The sequence below is a fragment of the Prinia subflava genome, chromosome 4 (genome assembly GCF_021018805.1).
Source record: "Prinia subflava isolate CZ2003 ecotype Zambia chromosome 4, Cam_Psub_1.2, whole genome shotgun sequence".
Classification (NCBI taxonomy): Eukaryota; Metazoa; Chordata; class Aves; order Passeriformes; family Cisticolidae; genus Prinia; species Prinia subflava.
Window position 1 is genome coordinate 2430020 of NC_086250.1, and position 25931 is coordinate 2455950.

Sequence of the window (25931 nt, forward strand, 5' to 3'; positions counted from 1 at the left end):
CAATAAGATTGTGAACAGAAAGCTTAACATTGAGATGACATTTGACATTAACACTTAGAGTAATCAGCAGCAACTGTAAATATCTGATTTCTTTGCTTCCAATCTGGGGTTAAAGGAGATAAGTAAGTTATGCTCTCATAGCTACAATCATTTTTTCTATACATTTCAGGGCCTATAATTACTGTGACTGTGGCTGCTTAATATGCCATTTATTTAATGTATGAGAACCTCTGTTCCCAGCTTTTGTATTTTAGTGGTTGTTATTTTTTTGCTAGTGCTTTTTACCTGTTGGGCTTGAAAGTGACAGTAAATGGTCAGAGAATCAAGAGATTGTTTTTGGGTTTTGTGCCTTCTATCCTGTTTCCCAGTATTCTGAAGTGCACGGATTTTGCTCAGTTTCTGTGTTAGATGTCAAAATGAGGATTAAGTCCAAGCTTGAAGGACTCTGCAGCTTTGGCAATTTTGGTTATCTGGTGACAACGGTAAGACTGAGACACAAGGGAGAAAGTGGGGGAGATATGTTGTTACATGTTATGTGCCTGAGTCTCAGAAATTAAATTTTCTGTAACTTTTCCAGCATTTTAATCAGGCTGTAACACCAATACCTTATCTTTTCAGTACCTTATACCTCTTCAGGTACTGAATTGCAGATTTCTGGTTATACCTGAACACAAGGGTGGCTGTTTGTGACACAGCAGCAGCACTTGTCTGGGCTGGTTGCTACTAAAATCCATTTTCATCATTGTCTCAGTTTCATATTCCCTGATTTTTTACCCAGCTGTTTATACTGCTGTGAAGTGTGACTTAGCCTTAAAACAGAATCAATTCTTCTAGTAAATACCTGATCTGGTTACTCCTTGACTGGATATATTGTAGCACACAGCTTTTAATTTATTTTTTTTTACTAAAAGGCATCTAGAAGCCTCTGCAATTAAATTCAAAGTGCTGATCTCTTCAAACTTGGAACTGCCAACAGTTTTTGTTATAAATACTTGGATAAAACTGTTTCCCCTGTTAATGAAGGTCAGTAGGAGGTAAACCAGTTGTTACAGTTCAACAGGCAGAGAAAATTGTTTGTTTGTCTGTTTTTCTTACAGTTTCTGCTTTCATTAAAGCAGGGCTCTCACTGGAATATCTAAGTAGCTGTAATACTTGCCAGAGGAATATGACTTCTTTATTACAGTATAAATCAACTCTGAGCACAATTTTGAATACAAACACAAATAAGTTTCTAAGAGAACCCTAATGTAAGCTGAATTTTCTGGTGTTCCACTTTGAGCAGAGCGTGTCGATGCCATAAACAAGAGAAACAAAATTTTATTCTGGCTTTTCCTGTGGCCTGGAGCCAGAATTGCTCTGTGTGCTGAGGATACCTGTGCCCCAGCTGCTTGGGCTGGTGGCTGGACACCAGTGAGGTCTGAGAGCATCCTTGGAGAGGCTGGACCATGGAGGATGCTTTGGGAAGAGGAGGAGGGGATCTTCTGTGTGGAATTGCATTTTATTGAACCCCCAAATCTAAATTACAACACTGCTGGGGTTGCTCAGCTTTCCTGCTCTCACAGGTACCGTGTGCTATAAAGCCTTTGGTGAACTTGCTGTGAATTTATGAATTCATGTGCCTTTTAGGAACTTGCAGAAATTGCAAGCAGGTGTTCAGATCCCCAGGTTTCTGTCTGGTTGACTAACCCAGTTCATTTTATTAACTGGTACTTCCAGTTTATCAAATCTCCCCTTTTGAAACAGAAATCTCTGGCTACCAGTATTGATTCATTTATTTATTTCCCCTTTTGAAACAGAAATCTCTAGCTACCAGTATTGATTCATTTACTTTGAAAAAGTATGACTGGCTGCATGATTTTTGAGATACTCCTCCTAGAGCAGAGTCACTGCTTAGAGCAACTAAGAGTTGGTTTCTTTTCTCAAGTGAAAAGGACAAGAGGAAATGGCCTGGAGTGGCACCAGTGGAGGTTTAGGTTGGATATTAGGAAAAATTTCTTTGCAAAAATGGTTGTCAAGCACTGGCACAGGCTGCCCAGGGAAGTGCTGGAGTCCCCAGCCCTGGAAGGATTTCAAAGGAGCACACAGTGGCACTTGTGGACACGCTTTAGGGTGGCCTTGGCAGTGCTGGGTAAATCAGTGATCTCAGAGGTCTTTTCCAGCCTAAATGCTTTAATGAATCCATGACTTCTGGCTCCCAGCACTGTTGGTAGCAGCAAAACCTGCTGGGCACCACATTCCTGCACCAGAGCCTGCAACTGGAGCATTTTTGCTGCAGCACAAGGGCTCTGGCTGGGTGGGGACCCTGGGAGCTTTCTCTTCTCCCAGCACTCACTGAAAGACTGGGAGTGTGTCCCCCCTCTCTTGCACCAGGAGAAAAAATAGCTGGGATCTGCATATCCACTCTCCTGTCTTCCTAATATTCTCTAGCTGATATAATTAAAAAGCTAATCACAGAGGTTCAAGGTAGGAAAGATATATTAGCTAATATTGTTCACTGCCTTGGGACCAGCTCAAGATTGTTTCCTGTGAAGTAGTTTGCCAGCTTCAGGGGAAGTTGAGGTCTGTAGCATTGTGCAGGCTCTTATTGAAGAGCTGCAAGGCTTATACATATATCTTTATTGAAGCTTTTATTAAAAAGAAAAATAAAAAAATTATATATATATAAAAAAGACATTTCTATGATTTCCGCGCCCACTTGCTCTTGCAGATTTCAGCAGTGCTACTTTATTTCTCTGTGATAAAAATGTATTTATTAGTTTTGTGTGCTCAAAGGGAAGTAGAAAAAATAATAATAAAAGAAGAAATTGGAAATGAGAAAATACTTGGCCTTATTAAGTCAGTGGAGACCTTCAGGTATCTTGAAGTTTCATCCAGAGCCTCATCCTTTTTCCAACTTATTTCACCTAGAGACAAAAACTGTAAAAGAGGCTTACTTTGTCTTATTTATCATCTTAATGAGCTAGCATATAACTCATAAATACCTTAATTTTCAATTTAAGTGAGTCTTTTTAATCACGACCAACACGGAGTGTGATGCAGGGCAATAAAATGTTCAAAACCTTGCACGCTGAAGCTCGAGAATGTTAAAACGATTTGCAGCAAATTGCTTCCATGTCACTAAGAGATGAGACTAGCAAACTGAAAATTTGTCTGTTCTGAAATGTTACCGTGGCTGGGATACCAGGGGCAGGGGCAGGGCTTGCAGGGTCAGTATTTTTGTGGTCAAATGCTGCCTCTGAGTGCTTGCAACGAGACTCAGTGCAAGTTGAACTCGATTTCTTTTCGTGTAGGGAAAGGTGCAGAGAGTCAGTCTGGATCATCAGCCTGTAATTCCATATAATAATCAGCTTGCTCCTCTAATCATCAGTCTGATTGTTGTGCAAGTTAAAGTAAGTGCTTCTGCTGCAAGAGCAAATGGCTTGGCACTTGCTAGCACTTAATCTGCTGTGTCAAAGGTGAGTTGAGGCTTAGAAATTAGGTCTATTAGCAGAGTAAACTTAGTAACTGGATCAGTTCCTGCAGCCTGACACACCAGAGATGTTGAGCCTAGTCACAGTGACTCTGAAAACAGTGGAGCAAACTTCTGCACTTGTTCCAAAACAGAAACACTCCTAAACTTTTATGAAGAGTCTTGCTGGGTTTAAAATTTCTGCTGTTCAAGTGGGCACAGGATCTGGGATTTTCACATCTGAGTTTTGTTGCTGTTGTTCTCAACCTAGATGATTTATTTCTGGATTTATTTTTCTGGAGATTAAAAAATGACAATTATTCTGGGAATTCCAAGGACATCTTCTGCACTTTCATGATGGGAAATGGGAGAGGGTGAGCTTGTGGCATGCCTAGCTTGCTGGGTAACTGAGAGTTTTTCACTTTCACTGTATGTTCTGCTGAAGTGGATGAGGATGTGGGATGCTCTCAGCCCGTGGGATATGCAGCCAGGAAGCCAAAGGTTCTGAAAATAACTCTGTTTGTGCCCTAAACTATAAACCACGTTCTGTTGTGCAGATCTGGCAGGGTTAAGATAAAGCTTCAATACTTTCATTCCTCTGAATACTTTCATTCCACTGTGCCCTCTGAAAATGAAGAAATAATTGGATGGAAGTAGATTTGAATCTATTACCCTCCCAAGAGCACCAGGATTTGTGCATGTGTTTGTTTTACAATGAGTTCATACCGCTAGCCAGCTTTCTTCCTGTCCATAAATTCCTCTTAGAAGAAAATATATTGCAGGATTTACTCTGAGCCTCAAGATGCTGGCTGTGAACAGACCATAGAGATGCAGACCTGGCACTGGGGCCTCATCCTGCTGCCACCACCTTCTATTTTTGGATGTCCACATTTCCCATAATATCAGTGGTAGATATTTTACTGCACAGTATTCCAAAGAAGGAAGAAGGTATTTCATGTCATCTGTTATTTCTGGCTGCTACAAATCTGCTGCCTCATTCAGGAAAGTTTTGCCTGTCTCTCAATGGGTTGCAGAAGCTGTTTTGAGCATTGACTGTGTGGGTCTTGGAACTCTGGCTTTTGAAACAGTGAGAAGTGGAAAAGTACAGAAAATAGAAGTCCTGTGCAGATCAGGTGAGCTGTAGACACGTGAGGGTACAGGTGGTAAGAGATGTGGATCACAGCTTGGTTTTGGTACTCAAGGCCTTGAGAGATGCAGCTCCTGTGTACTGAAATTTTAATTTTGGTTCGAGCCACTAGGTAGTGCTCTGTTGTAGCTGTTTTCGTGTACTCACACTGCCAGAGCCTGACTTTGGGAAACACACTTAGCAGTGTCATTTCACTGTCAGGTATAGTCCTGACAGGATCTCAGGCAGGAGAATGAGTGAGAACAGCGTGTAGGAAGTAATGCAGGAAAAAATGAGGAAAATATCCATTTCTTCTCTTCTCTGCCTCCCCACAAGAATAAAGAAGCTTGGAGAGGAAAGTTTTGAAATGCTTGAGGTGAAATAAAGCACTCCTCTCTAGCAGCTGAAAGAGAGCTAATCAACATACAGGCTTAAGAGAAAACAATATGCTTTAATAACCAAAGAGGTAATTAAGTAATTAATTTACACCTTAGAGACTTCTGGCTGTAATATTTCATGGGACAGCTCCTGCATTAACTGTTTGAGAGTGAGAACTGCTTTTTGAGAGACACACAGTACTTTAGATAAGCTGTAACAATGGTGACTCCCAGCTACTCTCAGAGAGCCCATGGTGCCAATATCCTTCTCTGGTCTAATATTATCCCAAATTAATTTGAAGTCAGTCATTATGGTTACCAGATGGGGTCTGCAGTGGCATGGAGTTTGGGGGAAGTCTTTACAGCCTGTCAGGCAGCAGGGCAAAGACTGCAGGAGAGCTTCGCAATTGCTGTCAATGACCCGTGGGAGGTGGTGACACTGATTTTCGGCTCTTTTTGATAGCCTTGACATCTACAATGTAACGACCCATTAAGGCAAATTTTCCACACCCTTGTAATTAGCTTAGCAGCAAAATTGGCTGAGCGAGAGGAGGCGACAACAAGGTCACATTTGAGATCAAATTTCCATGCTAACAGCGCAAAATGTAAATAAAAATAATTATAAACACTCTCTTTGTCAAAGGGTGGCCAAAGATGAGCTTTTGAGCTCACATAATTTGGTCTAAAGTTACAGACATGGAAATAATAGGCAGCTGGTTTCATTTGGGAGTCACACGATACAGTTCTTCTGCAGCCTTTTCCTTGCCACAAATTTAGGCAAGCTTTGCATAAAGCAGGAATAATACTTGCACTGTGCTTTTGGAAAGATCGTGGGCCAAGCCAAGTGAGCTGGAGTGGAGCAGGAGAGCCAAAGGATAGCACAAACCAGTAATGAAAGCAATATGTGATATCATTTGGCCAGAGAAAGAGGAGAACGTGGTGGGATTTAAGGGCTCATTATGAAACAACCCTCCCAAGAAAAGGAGTAATGTGTTGAGGGATTAGGATGGGATCCCAGGAAATGGGAAAATTGGAGTTTCTTTCTCACCTTGTCACATCCTGTCTGTGTGCTCTTCTATCTGTGACTCAGTTTCCCAGCCCACATAAGTCCTCACTCCAAAGGTGTTCTGTGGGCTCCTCCACAGAGGCTTCTGGCCTCCTTTGGGAGCCCAGCTGAGCTGCTGAAAGAGAGGACGTCATTATTAAATTGGTCAGTATTTCATATCTCAGATGAAATTAAAAGCTAAACAGAATGACTTCTGTGTGAGCCTTGAAGAAATGAGAGTTTAGAATAAGAAGCTCTATGTGTTTTGGTCAGATTCACCTTTCATTAGGCTTTCCCTCAGCACACGTAGTTCAGACATCTCTGACAAGCATTCCGTGATAATTCCATGTTTTTCTTGGGAATAATCTGTCTCAGAGGCATTAAATAACGTGGTGGCCAAAGTGAACACTGCTGTTGCTGCTGCACATTCGTGCTGGTTTTGGAGCCTCTCACACTGCTGCAGTCTGGCCTTCGGGTCTGAAGTGGGGAAGAAGAAATAGAGCAACCATTAAGAGGATTTTGCAGTGGTACAGCAGAGACTTGGGTTTGGGTGATTAAGTCTTTTCATGAGAATGATTTCAGGACAGATGAGAGAGAAATGATAAATGGCATCTGGCAAAGAAGTCACTAAGGCCTGAGAGTAACACGGTGTGAGGAAAAATGTGTATACTTCTCTCAGCAGAGGGTAGTGTTTTGCTTCTGAAATGAACCTGAGGAATATTTAAAAGCCAGCTTAAGGAATGAAGTCCAAAAACATTTCCCCTGTGAGAAAATCAGACCCTAAAACTGTCCTTGTCATTGCTCGTTATTGCAGCACAGGCAGGCTGAGTCCCAAATAGTGTTGGAAGTTCACCTGTGTGTCTCTGTCAGGAAGGACCATCCTCAGATTTCTTTATCCCTCTGTCAGGAAGGACCATCCTCAGATTTCTTTATCACTGGACTGAGGGTAAAGTCAGGTTTATGTCAAAGACCATAGGCCCTGGAGACTTGGAGGGGAACTCTAGGGAAGAGGACTAATTCGAGGCACCAGGATGAAAGATTTAGAAATATAAAGTAAGGATTTAATGAGCTTGTTGCAAAGAAATAGGGAGAAAATCAAGTTATTTTTCACATTCAAAGGGCCTATATTTGCCATCCCAAAGTGTAAACTATGGAAGAGCTTTACTGATGAGCTTTTTCACACTTTTCCAGTTTGAGAGAATGGCAGAACTCGGAGCATGGGTGTTTTGGGTTCATGGGTCTCATTTTGGATATCCCGGGAGAGGGAAGGGCCCCGTTCCCACAGACACCACTAGAGGCCACCGAAAACCTCCACAAAGGGCTAAAAACCCCTCCGATTTCCAGCAGATTGTGAATTTGTCCCACATGAACATATGTTTTGTGTCTTCTGTAACGAGGGAAAATGTGCCTGAGCTTACATCAAGCTCATGTATCCATCAGGTTTTTGTCTTTTTAAAGGGACATTTTTTCTTTCTTGAAAAAAGGTTAGAGAAAAGAAATATTTTTCATCATCATGGTGATTTTTGTGAGGGTGGTACATGTCCTATCTTTTTCATGGAGGGGAAATGTTAAGCCCAGAGAATTAAGGAGACTTGCAGAGATGATTTGATATTTTTATTAATTCCTGCCGTAGAAGCATAACCTACTCCGGGCCAGAGATAATTTAAAGCTTTTTTATTTGCTAGGCCCAACTATCACATATGTTGCAATGAAGAAAATGGACCACAACTTTTTTAAAATCAGCCTTTATTTAACACAATGAACAGCCTTGCCCTGAAGTGCTGGGTTTTTTCCTACAGCTAAGTGCTGACACCAGTTTCCAGTATTACCTCAGCTCCTACAAACCACATTCACCTGCAGCTGCAGGATCAGGAAGCCTGATGTAGCATTTTTCATGGCTGAATGCAGACATTTGGCTCAGGCAGAGTAAAGAACATAATTAAATAAAATTTAAACTGGAAAGGTATAGCCGTTCCACCTTTCACCCCATTCAGGAGCATGCCCAATGCAACATATTTTGCTGTGTCTTAGAAAAATTAAATGGATTATGTTACACTTTGTGATGAATTATTTTGTGAAAAATTGGCATTTCTCCATGGAAAACCTCTATCTATCACTTTCACAAGTAAATATTGGCAGCAGTGACCCAAGGTTGTCAAGTCAGCCTTTCACATTACATTGCACATTGCTTTGTAGTGTATCCCAGCATTAAAGCAAAACATTCAATTCTGTCAGCTGTGTCTGAAGGGAAGAGTCTGGTGTTTGGAAAACCGGGCATTTTAGAGCTAAGCATCAGATCACATGGAGATGTATTTAAAATCCACACCAATGGGGTAAAACTTTTTTCTAGGTAATTAATAAGAGAGGAGGGGTTGGTACTGCATGATCAAGTTGGTATTGCATTTTATTCTTTGTGTGTAGGAAGTGTGGAGCTGGATGTGCCTTCCTCATTTTGTTTGCCTGCACCTTTTTCTATTTTATATTATGCTTCTTATTAATGTGAAAATACACATTAAAACCCAACTGATGTATTTTAGTTGGTTTAAAAGGCCCATCTCAGCAGAGAGAAGGAGATTGCACTTTTTCCCATAACACACAGCAATGGAGATCTGCTAGATACATTGGGATATATTTGTTTTCCTTTTTCTAATTACATATGGGATGTTATCAGATCTGCTCTGGTAAAGCCTCAACTCTCTTCAGACTTTTGGCAGGCTTCATGGATCACATCCATCACAAAGCCAGCAGGGTTCTCCACGAGCCCCTGGGCTGCTGGAAGTGCCAATAAGGTGGCAATTCACTTTTCTCCCTTCCCCAGCTGTTCCTCCTAACATAACTTGCTGTCTGCTCTCCTGAGGTGCTCTGTTGCTGTGCCCACACTCCCAAAACAGGCGAAAAACAGAGGTACTGTTCTCACACATGCTTTGGGGAAAAGCCTTTATTAAGTAGTCATTCACCAGTTCCCAGTTAATTCATTGGGAATGAGGTACTTAAAAGTGTAACAACTTTTAAAAATGCATGACCTCTCCACAGAAGTACTTCAGGTGCAGTGATGCTCTGTGAATGTTATGTCTGCATAAGCCTGGATAACTTTAGGTACACAATTAATGCACTTCAGTTGGGAAAATAATTGTGCTGTCTCCCCTGGGAGAGAAATGAGCAGATTGTACCACCATGATCTCAGCTGCTGTCTGCAGGTGCCTTGCTGTTTCCTAGGGTACTTAGGGTGAAATGCTTAAAATTAGTTAGCAGAGGACTGGGAACTACTCATCTGTCAAACACTTTTAACACTGCAGCGTGGATGTTTTTAAAAAGTGGCTTGTTAACTTGAAATATGTTTCTTTCTGACAGAGGTGAGAATGAATCTTTTATTTTTTTTAACTAAGGAAAAAAGCAGGTGAGAACTAGAGCAGATATAAAAAGCAAAACAACAGAAAAGGATGGTTTTGATTGTAAATGCTCACTTATGTGGAATTTTGACCAGTGCTTTGGAAAGGGTGGGCTCCACACTGAGGAGCTGAGGCACTATAAAACATTCTTTCCATGGTTCATGTTGCCTGCCTTTGCTTTCCTGGCAGGTGTAACACACCTGTGGGAAGAGTTCTGCTGTGAGCAAACATTTTGAACCCTTTATTTTTGGGAAATAATTTCAAAGTGATGCAGAATTTGTACCTTTAAATAGGAGGTTTTTGAACAGCAGTCATTGAAACTCCAGGCCATGTCCCAGGTGGGTTGCTGGGTGGACGTCACCATCATCTGTAAAAAAATATTAGATTTTTAATGAGCTGTGTAAACATGGTTCCTTATGGAATCCAAAGGGTACAAAGTGAGTCAGGGTTTCTTTTATTTCCCTTTCTGGTTCTCAGTGTATACCACACTGTCTGTACTATTATTAGGCCCACAAACACAGAAACCCATTGGCAGTCGCTAGTGGATTAAAGAATTTATCTCAAAAAATGCTCAGGCTGGGGAATGGATGGCAGAAGTAAAAACACTCAGATATGAATAGTGTGGTTCCTTTCTTGATTTGCCTTTTCTGCTTATGATCTATTTTCACAGCAAGTCATTAGTACTGGAGACTGGAGAAATGGTTGTGTAATAATTTACATAATAAATCCTTGTCTGCAGTACTGACAAACATATGTTCTGATGGGCTGGGCCTCATTAGGCGAAACTCTTCCCCACCCACTGCTGTTGGAGATGTTAAAGGCTGTATTTAGTTAGGCTGGGTCTATTCTTGGTCTGAGTTAATGTATGGACATGTGAAGGCATTTAAAAAGGTCCCTCAAAGGCTGGTTTTCAATTCATCAGAACAGTGTGAACAAATTGGTGGCAAAATCACGAGGAAGTGTAAACTCAAAGGTTAAATGGACTCAGATGAACAGGAGCATCGTGCTGCCCTGCAGTGGGGAGATGAACGTGGGCCCCAAACTGCTTCCTACCAGAGCTTTTGCATGGCCACAGATCAGACATCTGCTGGAGTCTGCTCATTCTGTGACTGCTGTTTGCAGCCAAGTGAAGCCAAGGCCTTTATTCCTGCTCCTTAGGAAAGGATTTCGTGCAGCAATCCCAGGGATGACCCCAGTGAAAACTGAGGAGTTCCAATGGGTGCTTCTCTCTGATCCCTGTCTGATTTCTCTGACCCCTGTTTCTTAGAGCAGAGGCTTTAGCATCCTGGTTAGCTGCCTACTTTCCATCAGAAATATCTATTTCCCAGCAATATTTTATTTCTATTGTTTCCTGTGTTGCATGAATTTCTGGTGCTTTGGCCTCTTGCTGTTTAAGGGAGTCAACTTCTTTTTGTGGGCCCTGTTTGCTCATCGGGGGTTTGGTTTCTCTGGACAAGGTCTGCCAACTACTCCCAGGATTTATAAAGTAGGAACTGCTGGAAGTTATCTCCTTGCTAGCCTTTATCTCCTCCTTCTGGCCTTTGGCTGCTTTCAGTGTTTGACTCATGTCTTTGTGCATGGTAGAATTCTGGACTGCATTGACTCACAAGCGTGACCAGTTCTGGCTTTTTGCCCAAATTTTCTCAATGTCTGTTTTGCTTGTGATGCCAATTTCTTCAAAACATTCTAAACGGCAGAAGGTTAAAAAATGGAATTGCTTTCCTACCTAAAACAAATATAAAAATTAAGCTAAACCCATCGTTTCTCTCAGTCATGATGATTTGTTTTAGTTCTTTAGGTTGGCTCTTTTGTTGTTTCCTTTCTCCAAGAAGAGGTAGGGCAGAAGTTTCTTAAAAAACGTTGAAGGTTGCCAGCATGTCCAGACTTCGAAAACTTTTATCAGCCATACTAATGGAAATATTACAATGCCATGCAAATGTGAATTAGTTGGCAGAACATCTTGTTGCAGCCAGGGAAAAGGAGCCCTGCATACTGAGTGGCATATTTATGCTTTTCAATGGCATCCTTATTGGCTAAAGTGGAACACATGTAGCTGTACTTTGTAAAAACAACGAAGTCAAGGATATAAAATAGCTGGGCTTCTCCAGTATTCAAACACTCCTTCAGATCAACAAATTGAAAAGGTCTTTCAGGATTCTCTTGTGGCTTTGTGCACGGAAGATGAAATCATTCAAAGAACGGGGCATAAAGATACCATCTGATTTGTGGATCACAATAATGTACTCTATGCTAGGAAAATAAGACCAGTACAGAAACAGTCTTGAATGAGGTTTAGCATTCATTGTTCCCTATAAAATTGATTGACAATTCTTTTTCAACTGTGTAATTTTTAAAAGAGCTACAGGAATTGTTCAGCCCGACCTCATTTATGTTTTGAAATAAAGCTTTGTGTGCTTTTATTCATCGTGGCAAGCATAGAAAAAATATCAGCACTTATCAGATTCTGGCTTTACATAGTGCAGCATTAGTCAACCAAGTTTTACCTGCCTTCCTCCTGTGGGTTTCTGGGCTAAATACTGAAAGTCATTACCATTTCATGGCTGCTTGGTGTCTTGTTTAAAAAGAAGTTTGAGAGCTCAGCTCCTGATGGATCAGCAGAGCTGTACCAGAGATGTGTAGGCTGGTTTGGACAAAATGAGAACAAACTCAAAAAAATGGAGCTAAACCCCAGATTTAGGCTACGGTCCAGCAATGAGTTCCATTGTTGTTTCCATGGAGCTCAGGGCAGGATCAGGCACAGTTGTTTTTTAAAAAATACTCTCATGAGGCCATAGTGTTTCCTGTCTTGCTGGGAGCATGGGAGGAAGAACAGTAATTTTCTGTTATTTTGGCACATCTTCCATGCCTTTCAGTGGAGAACAGAATGAAGACAGGAGCAAAAGGCAGCTATATTGAAACATATTGATTCTTTTTCTTCCTTCTTGCCTTGTTTTTTTCCTATTTAAACCCCAAAGACGTTCAGACTTGCAGTAAGCTGTGAGGAAAGGATTGAAGTGATGGGTTGAGTTGTTTATGTGCTTCTTTGGGGGAAGATTGCCTCATCCCTTTTCCTCTTTTTGTTTCTTCTTTATTTATTTTTTTTTCTTGCAATCCATCATGAGGATTATAAATAAAAGCTATCCCCAGACAGCAGCCTGGATCAGAGTAAGCCAAATGGAAGGATGCTGCTGCAGGAACCCTCTTTCTGATTTTGCAGGTGTATTTTAGCTCTGCAACTGCCAATCATCATCTCAGAAGTGAACATCCCCACCTGTGGGAGCTGTATCCTGCATTCCTAATTTGATTTTAGCTGAAGGTTACCGTGGCAGAAAGGGAGGAGAGAGTCCTCAAAAGAGGAGCTTTCCCTTATGCGTGTTCCCAACCTGATGCATGCTGCAAAACCCTTCCAGAACCTCCACAGCTGCTGTCCTTTCTCTCCAAAAGGCTGGTAAAGCATTATATAAACGGCATTCTGAAAGCTGATGCAAATAGGCTTTGCTCTTTTCCCGAAGCTGCTGAACAGCTTTTGAGTGGGGAATGATGCTGCACCAGCTCCTGGGAGGAGGGGGGTTATTTTCAGCCAGCTATAATTCTGGGTTTCTGCAGCTGACAGCCACACTGGCTGGGTGGGAGCTGGCTGCTGTCCCTGGAAATGAAAACAAAAGGTCCTGCACACCCTGGCTTCTCGTGCTGCTGGTGCCACTCATTACTGCTGGGATTAATGGGGCATGATGGTGCAAGTGCTTTGAGGCATCTCCATCCTGCACCTCACCCACCCATACAGCCTGCTCTGGCACGAAAAAAGCCACGAGAACTCCTTCCTTTATTCAGGTGATTCACCTCACCTGGGGGTAGGTGGCTGAGCCCTGTCCTGTGGAGAGAAACCTGTGGAAGCTCATTGATTTCAGGTCTTCAGATGGGGAACTTGACAGAATCTGCACAGCTGGAGTTTCATAATTTGAATTCCCTTCCTGCATCTCACCTGGCAAGGGGATAAATCCTTCCAGAAGAATAGTGGGATATTCATTCTTATCAGAAAGTTACCTGCAGTAACTAGTTTGGAGTGCTCTTTGTAATGCTCAGAATGATCCCACTCCTTCCTGGGAGCCTGTTTCCAGTTTCTCCATGCTCAGATTGCAGCAGGGCTCATCCCCAGCCCTCCTGCTTTGCTTCTTTCCCCATGTCCCTGATACTGTGCAGCATTTCAGGTACTCTGGATATGTAATCCAGACTGCCATTCCTTCGTGATGCTGGTGTTTAAGGGTCCTCTCTTGCTCTCTCCAACTCAGAGCTTTAATTCAGCTTTCATGGCTTCCTTTCTTTCAAGAAACCCTATTTCCCATCTTACCTTCCCTGCAGAATATTAAACTTTGTCACAGTCTGAGCGCCTTTGAAAGCTTGTCTGTAACTTGAGATCTGAATTTAGAGCTGCTTTTTATTTCCAGAGCACTGAGCAAACCAAAACAGGCTCGAGTTTGTTTAGTGCCATGGATATGCAGAGAAGCATCTCCATCTGTGCTCTTGGTGTTTTGATTTGCTCCATGAAGAGCTGCAGGTGTTACTAGATCCTTCTTTTGCTTCTGGAGAAATATGTGCCCATGACATTAGGTTCAGCTGTGGAGAGTAAAAATGCAGATCTCAGCTGAAACAGAGATTTTCATACTTTAGGTTTGATAAAACAGCAAAAAGCATAACAAGGGATACTTTGGCAATGCCCAAGTAACTCATAGCTGTTCATATTGAAAATAGACTCAGCAAATAAGGTAAAATTCAAAAGTCAACAGTTATGCTGTTTTTCCTATATACTTTAGATTTGCCATTTTATAGTGTTCAGATATTTGTTACATATGTTATTTATCCCACTATGTTCACTAATGAGAATAAACATCTAAGCAAATTTAGCTTGCTTTCCTGTATCTGGTTGTACAAATATCCCCTGGAACCTCAAGGAGCAAATAAAATATCTCTGTAATATTTTTAATACTTTCTTGAAAATTAAATTCTCCCTCCACCTCCTAGTTCAAAGGATGTTCAGTGTTCATCTGGGTCATTCCTGCCTGGGAGCTGGGGCTCCTGGAATCCCGTGCTTTGCAGAGAGGGTGGCTGTGACAAACCCAGGAGCTGGTTTTGGGAATTCTGTCTCCAGGAGCTCCCTCTTGCCATGGGCTCTGTGGGGTCAGGCTGGGCAGCCCTGCTGAGCAGCCCTGGAGCTCCCTGGAGAACAGAGACCCAGCAGTGAGGCGTGACCCCTGCTGCCCCCCTGCTCTGTTGCCTGAGCACAAAACCCTGAATCTGCCTCGACATTCCCATGTTTCATCATCCCTTTGTGTTTTAGGTGCTTTTGCTTAGACTGATGGCTGTTTAATCTCCCCCTGGTCCTGTTACCTCTGGGTTTGTTGCGTGCTGGAGACAAAGAGGCATGAGGAGGTGACACCAAGATGTTCTTGTACAATCCATCTTGCCTTGTTCTTCCAGTCTGACTGTAGCATATAAGGAAAAGGCAGAGAAGAGAAATCTGGCATCCCTAGGGGATACATTGAAAAGGTCATTTTTTGTGTTTGCCTGTCCTGCTGTTTTGAAAAATCACTTGAGCGTGTTCACCTCACTTATACTGGTAAACCTTTTACTTCTGTATTCAGTTTTTATTTGTGCCTTGCTGCAGCCCAGAAGAAGTTGTCGGAGAGATCTTCTTGAAGATGGCATCTCTGAGTTGTGGGACTGAAGCTAAAGGAATCCTCGTGCTCATGGCAGCAAACTGCTTCTACTCCCCTGAGAGCCACCAGGGAATGTGGCAGATTTATGGTTTGGAGTGGCTCCTCACAGGAGAACAAATCCAGCTCTGCAGCTGGAACTGCAGGAAATCTACACAAGATTCATTTTACCTGTGAGTTTTCATGTTTGCCATTTATTTGAAGTTCACCTATCAAAGTAACTCTAAGCACTGGTGATGGATTATTTATTAAGGAATCTGATGTGGCAAATAGTTTAAATATTTGTGATGTATGAAGAAAAGCATGTTTTAAATGAGTTAGGGAGCTCCACAGGGGGGAATACAGAGTAAATGGTATCACAAAAAGATGGAAACAGGTGAAGGGGCCAAAAATCAAAATAACTAAGTATTTATAAGCCTTGTATACTCTATTTTTTAACTAAGGGCTCTAAGTAGTTGTAAAATTCCAGTGTCCATGAGTTGGTGTGTCCCAGGCTGCTTCTGGAGTCTGGAAATCCATGGATACAGACCTCCATGGTCTCCATGCCCTGACAAAATCACTTCTTATAAATCACTCAAAGTACAGACAGCTTAAATTTCCAACAGGCAAAAAACCCTGAACCTAAAACCTTTTCTTTTTTTTTTACATTTTAAACTTAAGGAAAACATTAAGATAACTTCATGCAATAAAATATGACAATAACTTCATGTAAATGAATAATACTGAGATATTTCCTTTTGTCCTGTCCTTGTTATGTGAAAGAAGTTTCAAAATGCTCCAACTAGGAAGACTAAAACCTTTGTTGCAGAAAAATTTTGTAGCCAGGCCATTTGCTTCCATTTTAATAATGTTGAAAAAATATTCCTCTTCTTATGCCAGGGGAAAAATAGCATGGAAATATAATCTTGTTAAAGGTCTCACTCTGAACAAATATATGTTGCTGAGTGAAAAATTGTGACCAAAAGATGTTTATTTACAGGTAACTTTCTCCCAGTAAATAAAGAAGTCTGAGCTTTGATGCATTGGGCTGACAGCATCAAGGATCTTTATCTACCTGCACACTTTGACCACTGGCCAGGCCAGGTAGGTGTTTCCAGCAATGTAAAACCAGTGGAAAATGTAGAATAGCATGTACACTCCTAAGGAAGCAGAGAAAATGTGCTCCTCTGTGCATTTTTACCAAGATCCAAGAGTTTTGTTTAGATTTTTTTGCTTACCTCAATTGTTGGCTGCTGTTGAATTTCTTCTGTAGGATTAACATGCTTTAATTCCCCACTCTGATGCACACGTGAATGCCATGCAGTTCTTAGGAGTGTGATGCTGTGTGGACATCAGAACCAGCAGAGAGAGCCTTGCTTTAGCACTGAGCTCCCCCAGAATTGTAAAATAACTATTAAAACAGTTTTATAATTAGAAAACAGAAATTTGAATGCTTAGAATCTTCGGGACCTGCCACGTGCCCCATTGTAGAGCATCACCTGCTGACCCCACTGGCCCTTCTTCAGGTAGAAACTCTTTGCAAAAGGAGGCACAAAGGACATGGGAGTGGGTGGTAATCAGACCCAGCGACAGGTAACAGGGGCTGCAGCTTCATGCTCTTCTCATACAGTGCACCTCCTTAACACAATACATTCATTAGTGCCAGGGGTGAGATGTCACCTTCTCTATAGCAGGAGGGAGACTGAAAGGCAGTGCTTGACCCAGAAAACACACGTGAGCCCTGATTTGCACCCTGAGCCCCTCAAGAGAAAAGAGCAGTTTTTTTCAAACAGAAGAACCCCTCCTCTCTACCTTCTGCATTACTCTAACAGGAGTCCATCACCTCTGGGAACGAACAGCTTCAAAACTTAGGAGAGTAAGAAGGAAAGCAGATAGGAAACCCTTCCCTTTAAATAATTCAGTGCCTTTACCTGCTTTTATCTCTCATCCACTGCGAGCTGTTTATTTTTATTCCCTCCTGGGGGCACGTTGCAGCCAGGAGAGTCCCATCCCTCTTTACTGACTCATGCTCCCACTACTTTAATGGCACCTGCCTGCTCTGCAGTTAACTTCAGTATTATGGTCTGTAGTTCCAGTCCCAAAGTCATCTGCAAAGCAGCCAGGCATGAGTCACAGCAGGAAAACACATGCTAGTGCTGACTGCTGGGATTGGGGCTGGCTTAATTAAGAAAAGTCCCTGGAAGAGACATGCAAAGAGCCACAAATAACAGGAAGCCTCACAGCTTGAGTATTGACCAGGACTGTTTGGAAGCACCATCTCCTCAAACACAGGGGATGAAGGATGGCAGAGATGCACAGAGAGTTCTTTGTAAATCACAAGTTGCCATGTGCATGAACAGCTGAGCACATTGGGTAGCAGAAGCTCTGCTGCTGTTTTAGCCCCTCAGAAGCCAAAATTTAAAACAATTACTTGTGTATCTTCAAAAACTAGCACCACCAGGTATGTTCTGAATAATTCACTGGGCAAAAGATGTGTTTATCATTAATCTGATGGCAAACTTTGTCCCCTTTCATAATTTTAGTTGGATTGTTCAACGCTATAGCAGCTGTGTCCTCCCAGCCTTTGTCTAATGATAAAATCATAGTACACAGAACACTTACTGCTGAAATTTATCAATATTTTCATTAAAAGGCCATGTTTCTATCTGTCACAAGGGTTATAACACAAGAAGTTTATGACCAGCATTTTTCAGGGAGTTAGACACACCAGTCATTTCCAAACGATTCAGCAAGGATCTTTTGTTGTATAACATATATTTTGGTTTTGTGACATATTGTGGAAGCAAAAATTTTTGCCATTTAAAAACACACACTTCTGTTTCATAAACCGAAGCCCATAATTTAGTGGAATCTTGAGATGCCTTTGGGTAGAAGCCTGCTTTTGTCAGAATGCATTTTTTTCCCCTGAAGCACAAAGAATAATAATAATTAAAAAAATCATTATTATGCCATCACTATCAAATTTTTCAAACCCAGCAGTTTTTAATTCAATATCTATGTGATCTCATGATAACCCAGACCTCTGAGAATCCAATGTAATGCAAGTTTTAGGTGAGGACTGTCCAGAACTGCAGCACTGGGAGTTTAGCTTTTCCCAGACTTCCAGAAGACTCAGATCCAAGGATTGTTTGGGTTTTTTATGCCTGGGGGAAGATCAGATACAGCAGTGTGATTTTGTGTGTGTGGTGCCTTTTTTTTTGTTTTGTTTTGTTTTTCTTTTCTTCACCTCTATAGCTACCCAAGTCCTCCAAATAAAATCATAAGACAGAGCAGGACAATGATCAAGCAGCTGCAGGTTCAGTGTTTTGATGAAACATTGAAAAAGCCCCTGGGCTGTTCTTTTCAGGGATATCAAAACCTGTGTTCTAGGAGGCTCTAACTCCTCATTTCTCCTCCTCTTTCACAGACAGGGCACTTCCAGTAAGTTTGTAAAGCAGCCAGGGGAGTGCTGTCCCACACATACTTTGGTGTGGGAGAGAAAAGCCTTAATCCCTCCTTTCCACTGGATGTTAGAAGGGCTGGGATTTGTAGCAGCATGGACAGATGGGAATTCTGTGAGAGGTGATGGGTATTTGGCAGTAAATCAGCCATCAGACCCAGGGAAACTCAGGGGAGTTTTGTTTTGTAGTTTGTAGGAGCAGTTTTGCAGAAAATGAGCAGGCTTCACTCTCACAGGGCTTGGTAGCTGGTTCACTGGAGGGACATGCTAAAACCATCCTGCTGTTTTCTTTTTCCTTTCTGCTTCTCCACACACAGGGAACTAGAAAGCCTGTGATGCTGAAATCCAAGGAAGCTCCAGCTTCAGCAAACAATGAAGCTCTTTTTACCTCCTTGATGTTTCTCATATTCTCAGTTTCCATGAGTAAAAGTAATTCTGCCATCATTTAAATCACTGGAATATGTAGTAGTCAATGCCAGTAATCTGTTGTGTTTACTGTCTCCTGTCATTCTGCTTTTGAAGTTTCTAAGATAATGAATCCTTTCACTAAAGACAAATAGAACAGTTTTGTAACATGCTCTTTACCTTTTGATAAAGAAAATGGAAAGTTCATCACAGAGGCTGTGGCCACAAATTTGTTTCTCTAAAAATCACTAGAAATCGTTAAATAGTGAGTGTTTAAAAATTAAATTTTGAGTAGAGTGAGAAGAGAACAAATAAAAAATAACCACAAAAACTGACCCCTTATTTTCTTAGCAAGGAGCAACCCTCTCAGGTGATATTTTGCCTTAAGACCCAGGTCCATCCTGAGCAGATGTTTAATCTTCCAGAGCCTCTTGCTATTTCCATCAATACATCTACACAGGGGTTATGGCTGAGCTTTCCCTGGTAAAATTCTTTCTTAAGCACAGCCAGGGTGAATCACAGAAGGGTTAAGGACAGAAGAACCCTCTGAACACATCTTGCCCAGGTGGTGTCCCCTGGAGCAGATGGGCTGGAGCTCTGCCTGGCCCCTTGTTGAGGCAGGATGATGTGAGGATAAAAACAAAAGGGACCTGGCCAGGATCATGCTGCTTCTGTGCCCACTTCTTTCTGTGGCCTGCTCAGGTCAAGGGAAACACAAGAGCACTTGAAGGCTGGAAGGAGCTCAGGCAGTACAAGGGGAGATTTCAGGGAGTGCCTGGGGATGGGAATGGATGAGCCATGGAGGGCTGGCTGAGAGATCAGAGTTGGGTGTTGCTTTTTATGTTCTTTTCTGCCAGGTCCAGGATTTAATACTTGAGATGGTGTTTCTTGTTCAGATTCAGATGGTTATTAATTCTTATCTACAATTACAGTCTCACAAGCCATGAGTTCTATAGCACTTCTGGCTAACAAATTAAAAATGGCTCCTATCTCTTTCTCTACAAAGTCTTTAAGGATAAACTGTCCAATTAAGAAATGATACCTAAATTATTTTTACTTTAACCCAATAACCAACCACCCATGGCCTGCAATGTGGACTTTTCTACCAATTACAAAATTCCACCCAGACCCATGAAGGAGAAGGTGAAAAAGAAGGACTGGCCTCCACCCTAAAACCTCCATCTTGTTTTAAATATATATCTATATTTAAAACAACACACTCTATGTTTTCCACCCTTTTTCACGCACTTCTATTCAAACTCCACACCCACAATCCCAGTGCTGTCACTCAATTTTGGGAGCCTTCTCCAAGCCCTCAGGTCAATGCAGAGTTTGCTTGTGTGGGAGCCTTGAGGCAGCACAGAGCAAACCCTACAGCTCTTGGGAGCTCTCCTGTGAGCTGCTCAGTTGTGTTGCATTGCTCAAGGTGCAGGGAAAAACTGTTTCAAAGGATTTTTGTTTAGCTGCTCTACATGAGCTTTTTCTCAGCCTACATTTTAATGCTTGACAGCTGAGCTTTTACAAGTTTTTGTGAGCCATTAATCAGAGCAGTGTTTTGGGAAGCTTTTGCAATGTATATTTGAGAATTTGTATGGCACTGGTTTAAATTAAAGGCTAAGGCTTACTTTTGAGGCTGCTTTTGGCCTCTTTCTGTAAAGCATGGAGCTGTGCATTATTGTTCTAAGAACCCATAATTAGTAGCAAATGTTTGCAAAATGCTAAAGATTGTTGCTAGGGTGCTCCTTCAGGCTGGGACGTGTGAGAGATGGTTAAACCTAATTTAGATCTATTTCAGAACCTGTTTTCTTAAGCTGCAAGTAGAGATCATATTTTATGGAGTGTAGTACATTCTGACTTTTCAAATGGGCAATGGGAATAAAGGCATTCCTTCAGGAAGAGGCATGACTTTGAGTGAACAAAATTAAGCTCCCATTCTTTGAAGTAATTTACTAGGGAATCAGGAAGGAGATAGGGAGCAGGACTTCAGACCCAGGCTGTTTTTCTCTTTTACAGAAGTGTTGACTCTTTTGCCCAGAACCACTCAGACTTTGAGCTATTTTATCAATTCAAACAAGGATCAGAAGCATATTTTTATTTGTTTTGAAGGTCAGTGATAACTTATCAAACCAAGGGTGAAAAAAATTGTTGAGAAGCACTAAAGCATCCCCTAAAAATCTCTCTCTCTACCTCTTGAATTTATACATAATGTTGCATGTAATGATGACGATTGCTTTTTGCTATGTTTGATGCCAGATTTTGAAAGACCCATTTAAAAGGTGCTCTGCTTTTTGCCAAGATATTTCTGAGTGTTTTGTTGTACAGTGCCCTCTCTCCTGATGACCAGTGGTGGAGTGCCCTCTCTCCCTGCCACCAGTGGTGACCCGTGGTGGAGTTTTGGGGCTGCCAGGGCTGGGAATGGGGAGGGCAGGAGCCTCTGCAGGATCTGTGTCCTGTGCCTCACCCTTCCAGAGGAGCCTGGGGGCAGGGAGTGCCACCAAAACCCATCCTGGCAGCTGGGGAAGACAGGCAACACCTTCCCCTTTTTTTTTTGTGGATGTCATCTTGCTGACTTAAGGTCTATTGTCCAAAATCTCCGGATGTTGGAGCAGAGGAGGATTTGTGTATTTGGGGTGAGTCAGGCATTGATCCAGCCCAGACTGGAAGGTTGCCATAAATTATGGTCCTTTTCACAAACAAAGATGCACAGGGACTGACAATGTGACCTGAGCACTGGTCACAGAGGTAGGTGTCTGTGCTTTGGTTCAAAGACTGTCGCTGTGGAGACAGGTAGAGACTCTTCTTAAAATTTTCATGGGTCTGTTGCGATATTCATTAGACACACGTGGGAAAGACATGGCAAAGAAAGGTTTTTCCTTTATAAAAATAAAGGTGTTTCAGAGGCCAGGAACATGAGTGAGATTCAACGTGCAAACCCCAGCCAAGGAGCTTGGCTACAGAGGGAACATCAGAGAATCTGAACTGCTTCAGTGCCACCACTGCAGGCACAGCACAGCCTGGATGGAAGGCCAGAGAGGGGAATATTTAATTAAGGCCCTAAATTGCATTTGCACAGCCCTGGCTGTGTGTGCTGGGCTGCAGCAGCTCCTGGTGTTCCTTGCAGGGTGGCAGGCTCTGTGTTACTCTGGGACAGCAGAGGTACTCCCTGCTCCTTTGATTTAGGATGTGAATCCTGGGCAGCCAGAGGCATGCAGAAGTGGCACAAGGCAGTGAGGGTCACTGTGCTCCTCAGGAGAATTAACTGGCTGATTAATCCCTAATTGTTCTCCTGCTGCGTGGGTTGGTGGGTTGCTGAGCTGTGGTGTACAGTCACTTCTCAAACCCTGCTTTCTGCTGTGTCATAGCATCGTGCATGATCACTGGGATCAACAGGGAGGATGGCAGGATGTGAGTGCTGAGAATGCTCTGAGGGCCAGAGATGAGATCTCTCCCTTGCCTACTCATCCTCATCTTTGTTTCTTCATTTCTAAATAAAAATGGTTAAAAAAGAGACTTCTCTCACTTTCAGAGATGGAGGGGAAGCTTGTTAGGTGTTTAAAGTTTGGCCATTTGAGATGCCATTAGAGTTTTGTCTTGTGTTTTGGGGGTTTTTTTACCACCCTACTACTGGTGCTCTTGGCTCCAACTAAAAGCTTTAACATTTTGCCCTAAAATCTGTGATCAAAGCTGAAGAGCTTGTCTACATTTAGAAATAGTTTTGTCTTTACTCTAAGATTACAAGTCAAATCAGTACTATGATGTGCATTTATTTTAGCCAGGATCAGAACAATAAGGCAGCAGAAATTCTCCAGGGTACATAAAGCTGTGATATGGCCCATTTGCAAGTAAGCAGGACAGACTTACCTTTAGGTTGGGTTTTCTTCCTGGAAGAATGCTCAAATTAAACTTAAAACTTGTTCCAGGATTCCATTTTTTTTAAAATTTTTTATTTATTTTTATTTTTCCCTGCCTTCCCTATCCCTCTTTCAACTACCCTAATGAGGGATCAAGAGTAACCACCTGGATTTAAAGCCCTCCTTTCACAATTGTTAACTTTCAAAATGTTGATTTCCAAGCGAAATCACCAGATTGACATGTTGCTGCTAATTGAAGCATCAGAGCTATTAATTAGAATCAGACACAGTGAAATGCTTTTCTCTAAGCCATGAAGCCTACAAAGAAATCCCAATTACTTTCTCTTTTTGCTTAGAACAAGCCGTGATTTCATTTTTGTTGCCTCGCTGAACTGTCAGTCTAATGTCAGTCATTGGGAAGGGAGTATAAACTGAACCAGTAGCTGGAAACAAAATAAACCCATCAGACTGGTGCATCAAGAGTCTGGAGTTGGTTTCATTGAAGCTGTGGGAATAGTTTGTGTTTCTAAGCTGTGTTTTCATAAAGCCTTGGCTCAGTGGCCTGTGCAGTGTTGGTCTGGGACTGTCTGGTGGAGTTGTGATGCTGAAAAGCTTCAGCTAGAACAGTGCTTGGTAACTTTGGGACATGGCCTTTTCTCAATTTATTTCCCTTTTGTTGGGGAAACAGCTTGGCTTTTAGCTGAATGTGAGTGTGGGTGTTGTTTGAAAAATGTCATCTTCTGTGTGCAACTTGGCTTCTTTACTGACCTTGAAATTGTGAAAAGATGTTTCAATGGCAGAAGTGAAAATAAAGGAGGAGGTAAGAGCCCACCACTTAGAGGAAGGTACCACAAGCTGAAAGTTATAAAACTGATTCTGCTGCCTTAAAAACAACTCCTCAAAGTGTGCACCTGCTGAAAAGAGGATGCATGGATTGTGCCCCGACTGGGTGATTCCAGGTCCCTTCAGGAAGGGCTGCAGTTTGCAACTTCAGCCTCTTTTTCAGAGCAACTGTACTGGAAAAGAAATGCAAAAAATGCATTCCTCAGCAAATGGGGGACAGATGAATCAGGGAAGTGATGCTGCTTGCACGCCTCTTGCCTTGGGTACAGACTGCTCAGTGTTTATTTCCTGGCATGTCCTTCTCTACTCAGGAGGGCACTGCTGTATTTTAGGTAGTCAGAGGAACGTCTCAAACCTGCCTCACAATAATTCCATCAGGAGCTGTTGAGTCTCCAGTCTCACAGGCCATGTAAAATAAACTAAGAAATCTCTGTCCATAAAAACAGTGCTTTGCACCCAAGTCTGTGCTGTTCATTTGATAGTTAGACAGTGGGCTGTCCTTGGTTTTTACACTGGCTAAAGTATAGAACATAAAAATTAAGTAAACAATGTCCATATGTTCATGTGGATCTGATGGACAACAGTTGCTGGTTGTCCTTGTTTTTTTTACACTGGCTAAAAAAAAGAACATATAACATTTAATAAACAATGTCCATATGTTCATGTGGATCTGATGGACCACAGTTGCTGGTTGTCCTTGTTTTTTTTACACTGGCTAAAAAAAAGAACATATAACATTTAATAAACAATGTCCATATGTTCATGTGGCTCTGATGGACCCCTCCTCAGATCTGCAGTGGCAGCAGCAGTCTGTCTCAGGAGTTTTGTCAGATGTGGCTGATGCTTTCCATGGCAAGTGGTGGAGCTGGAGGAGAAGCTCTAAGGCCTGGTTATGGTTTGGATTAGGCAGCTGGCTTGGAAACCAGGTGAAAATGTCCAGCTGAGATGCAGAGATCGGTTCTAGTGCTCTGTGTAAGTTCTGCACAGATATTAAGCTCCAAGAGAGTTGGGAAGTCAGGAGAATGGCATTGAGCAGCACCAGGACACAGATTTATGGCTGCTGTTGCCCAGCTGTGACTTGGTTAGCATTAAAATGTGTGGACAGTGTGGATACAAACTGAACCTGGTTCCATGTCAGTAGATTGTCCCCCCCTTTCTAAGCATATTTGTTTGCTGTGGTTACTGAGGAGATCAAGCACAGTTTAGCTTTTGTTCAGCAGGCAGGAGAATCTGCCAGCTCTTCAACAAAAGGCCTGATAAGGCAATTCCCTTCATCTCATGTTGATGGCAATGAATTAAAGTCAAACACTGTAAATGGAAAAGTTGTCTCAGGCTGTAGTTTGAGGATTTTCTGGTTTGAGTTTTTATAGTTTGAGTTTTTTGGTAGGGACTGTGATACTTGTGGGCTTGTGTGCTGGCTGGCTTTGGTGTTGGTGGTCTGATACCTGAGGACCCTTGGGGGATAAACAAACCTCCCTTTTTTGTATGGCAATATGAGATACTATGAAAATCCATGGGCTGAGTGCTTTGTGCTGGCACCTCACTGCTAGCTGCTTTTTCCATGCCATAAAATGATAGATTTTGGGGAAGACCAGGTCCGATAGAAGATAAAAATCTTAGTGGGAAGACCACCAAAGTGATCACTGACTGCATGAGGGGGACTGTAGGGTCAGGAACAGGACAAGTAGACATGGGTGGAAAGGGAGAAATGCTAGATTAAAAAAAGAAAAAAAAAAAGAAAAAAAAAAAAGAAAAAAAAGAAAGCTTGTAGCTGTTTTCTGGTTTAAAAAAAGGTGAAGATTTAGACAAGTGTGTAATGTGGTAGCTTTTGGCTTACCTGTCTACCATCATAGGTAATGTTGACACCCCTGAAATTCAAATTCTTCACTCAGCTGTTGCCACCAGCCTATTTGCAACCACAAGGTGGGCTGGTTCTATAAAGTTTTTGGTGTTACAGAGGGAAGTGTCAATGAATATTCTCATCTGCTTTGTTACAGTGTTGATAAACAGAAGGGTAGCAAAGATTAGGAGCATGGGGGAAGCAGGAATTGAAACCAATACCTGTGAAATACCAACAATGTCATTGTGGACACTGCTGCTGCCGGGTTTGATGAGTGCCAGGTAAGATCTTCTATCTAGACAGGAGAGCTTGGACTCTTCATATCTGCACAAGAGCACTTCCTTTCCTTTGGACCAAATTTTCCAAATTTGCAAACACAGATACTTTTACTAATAGGATCCACATCTTCACTGTTCAACCTCAGCTTGAGGAGTTGTCCTGGTCTTGCCAGCTGGGA

General features: G+C 42.1%; 1 long non-coding RNA gene across 1 annotated transcript in view; it reads left to right on the forward strand.

Moving 5' to 3' along the window:
* The first annotated feature begins 14899 nt into the window (after positions 1 to 14899).
* Positions 14900 to 25931, forward strand: part of LOC134549539 (uncharacterized) — a 54487-nt gene continuing 43455 nt past the window's right edge. The window contains exons 1-3 of the long non-coding RNA XR_010080127.1: positions 14900 to 15269; positions 16076 to 16179; positions 25632 to 25755. This is a non-coding gene — a long non-coding RNA (uncharacterized LOC134549539). The remainder of the gene's footprint in view (positions 15270 to 16075; positions 16180 to 25631; positions 25756 to 25931) is intronic.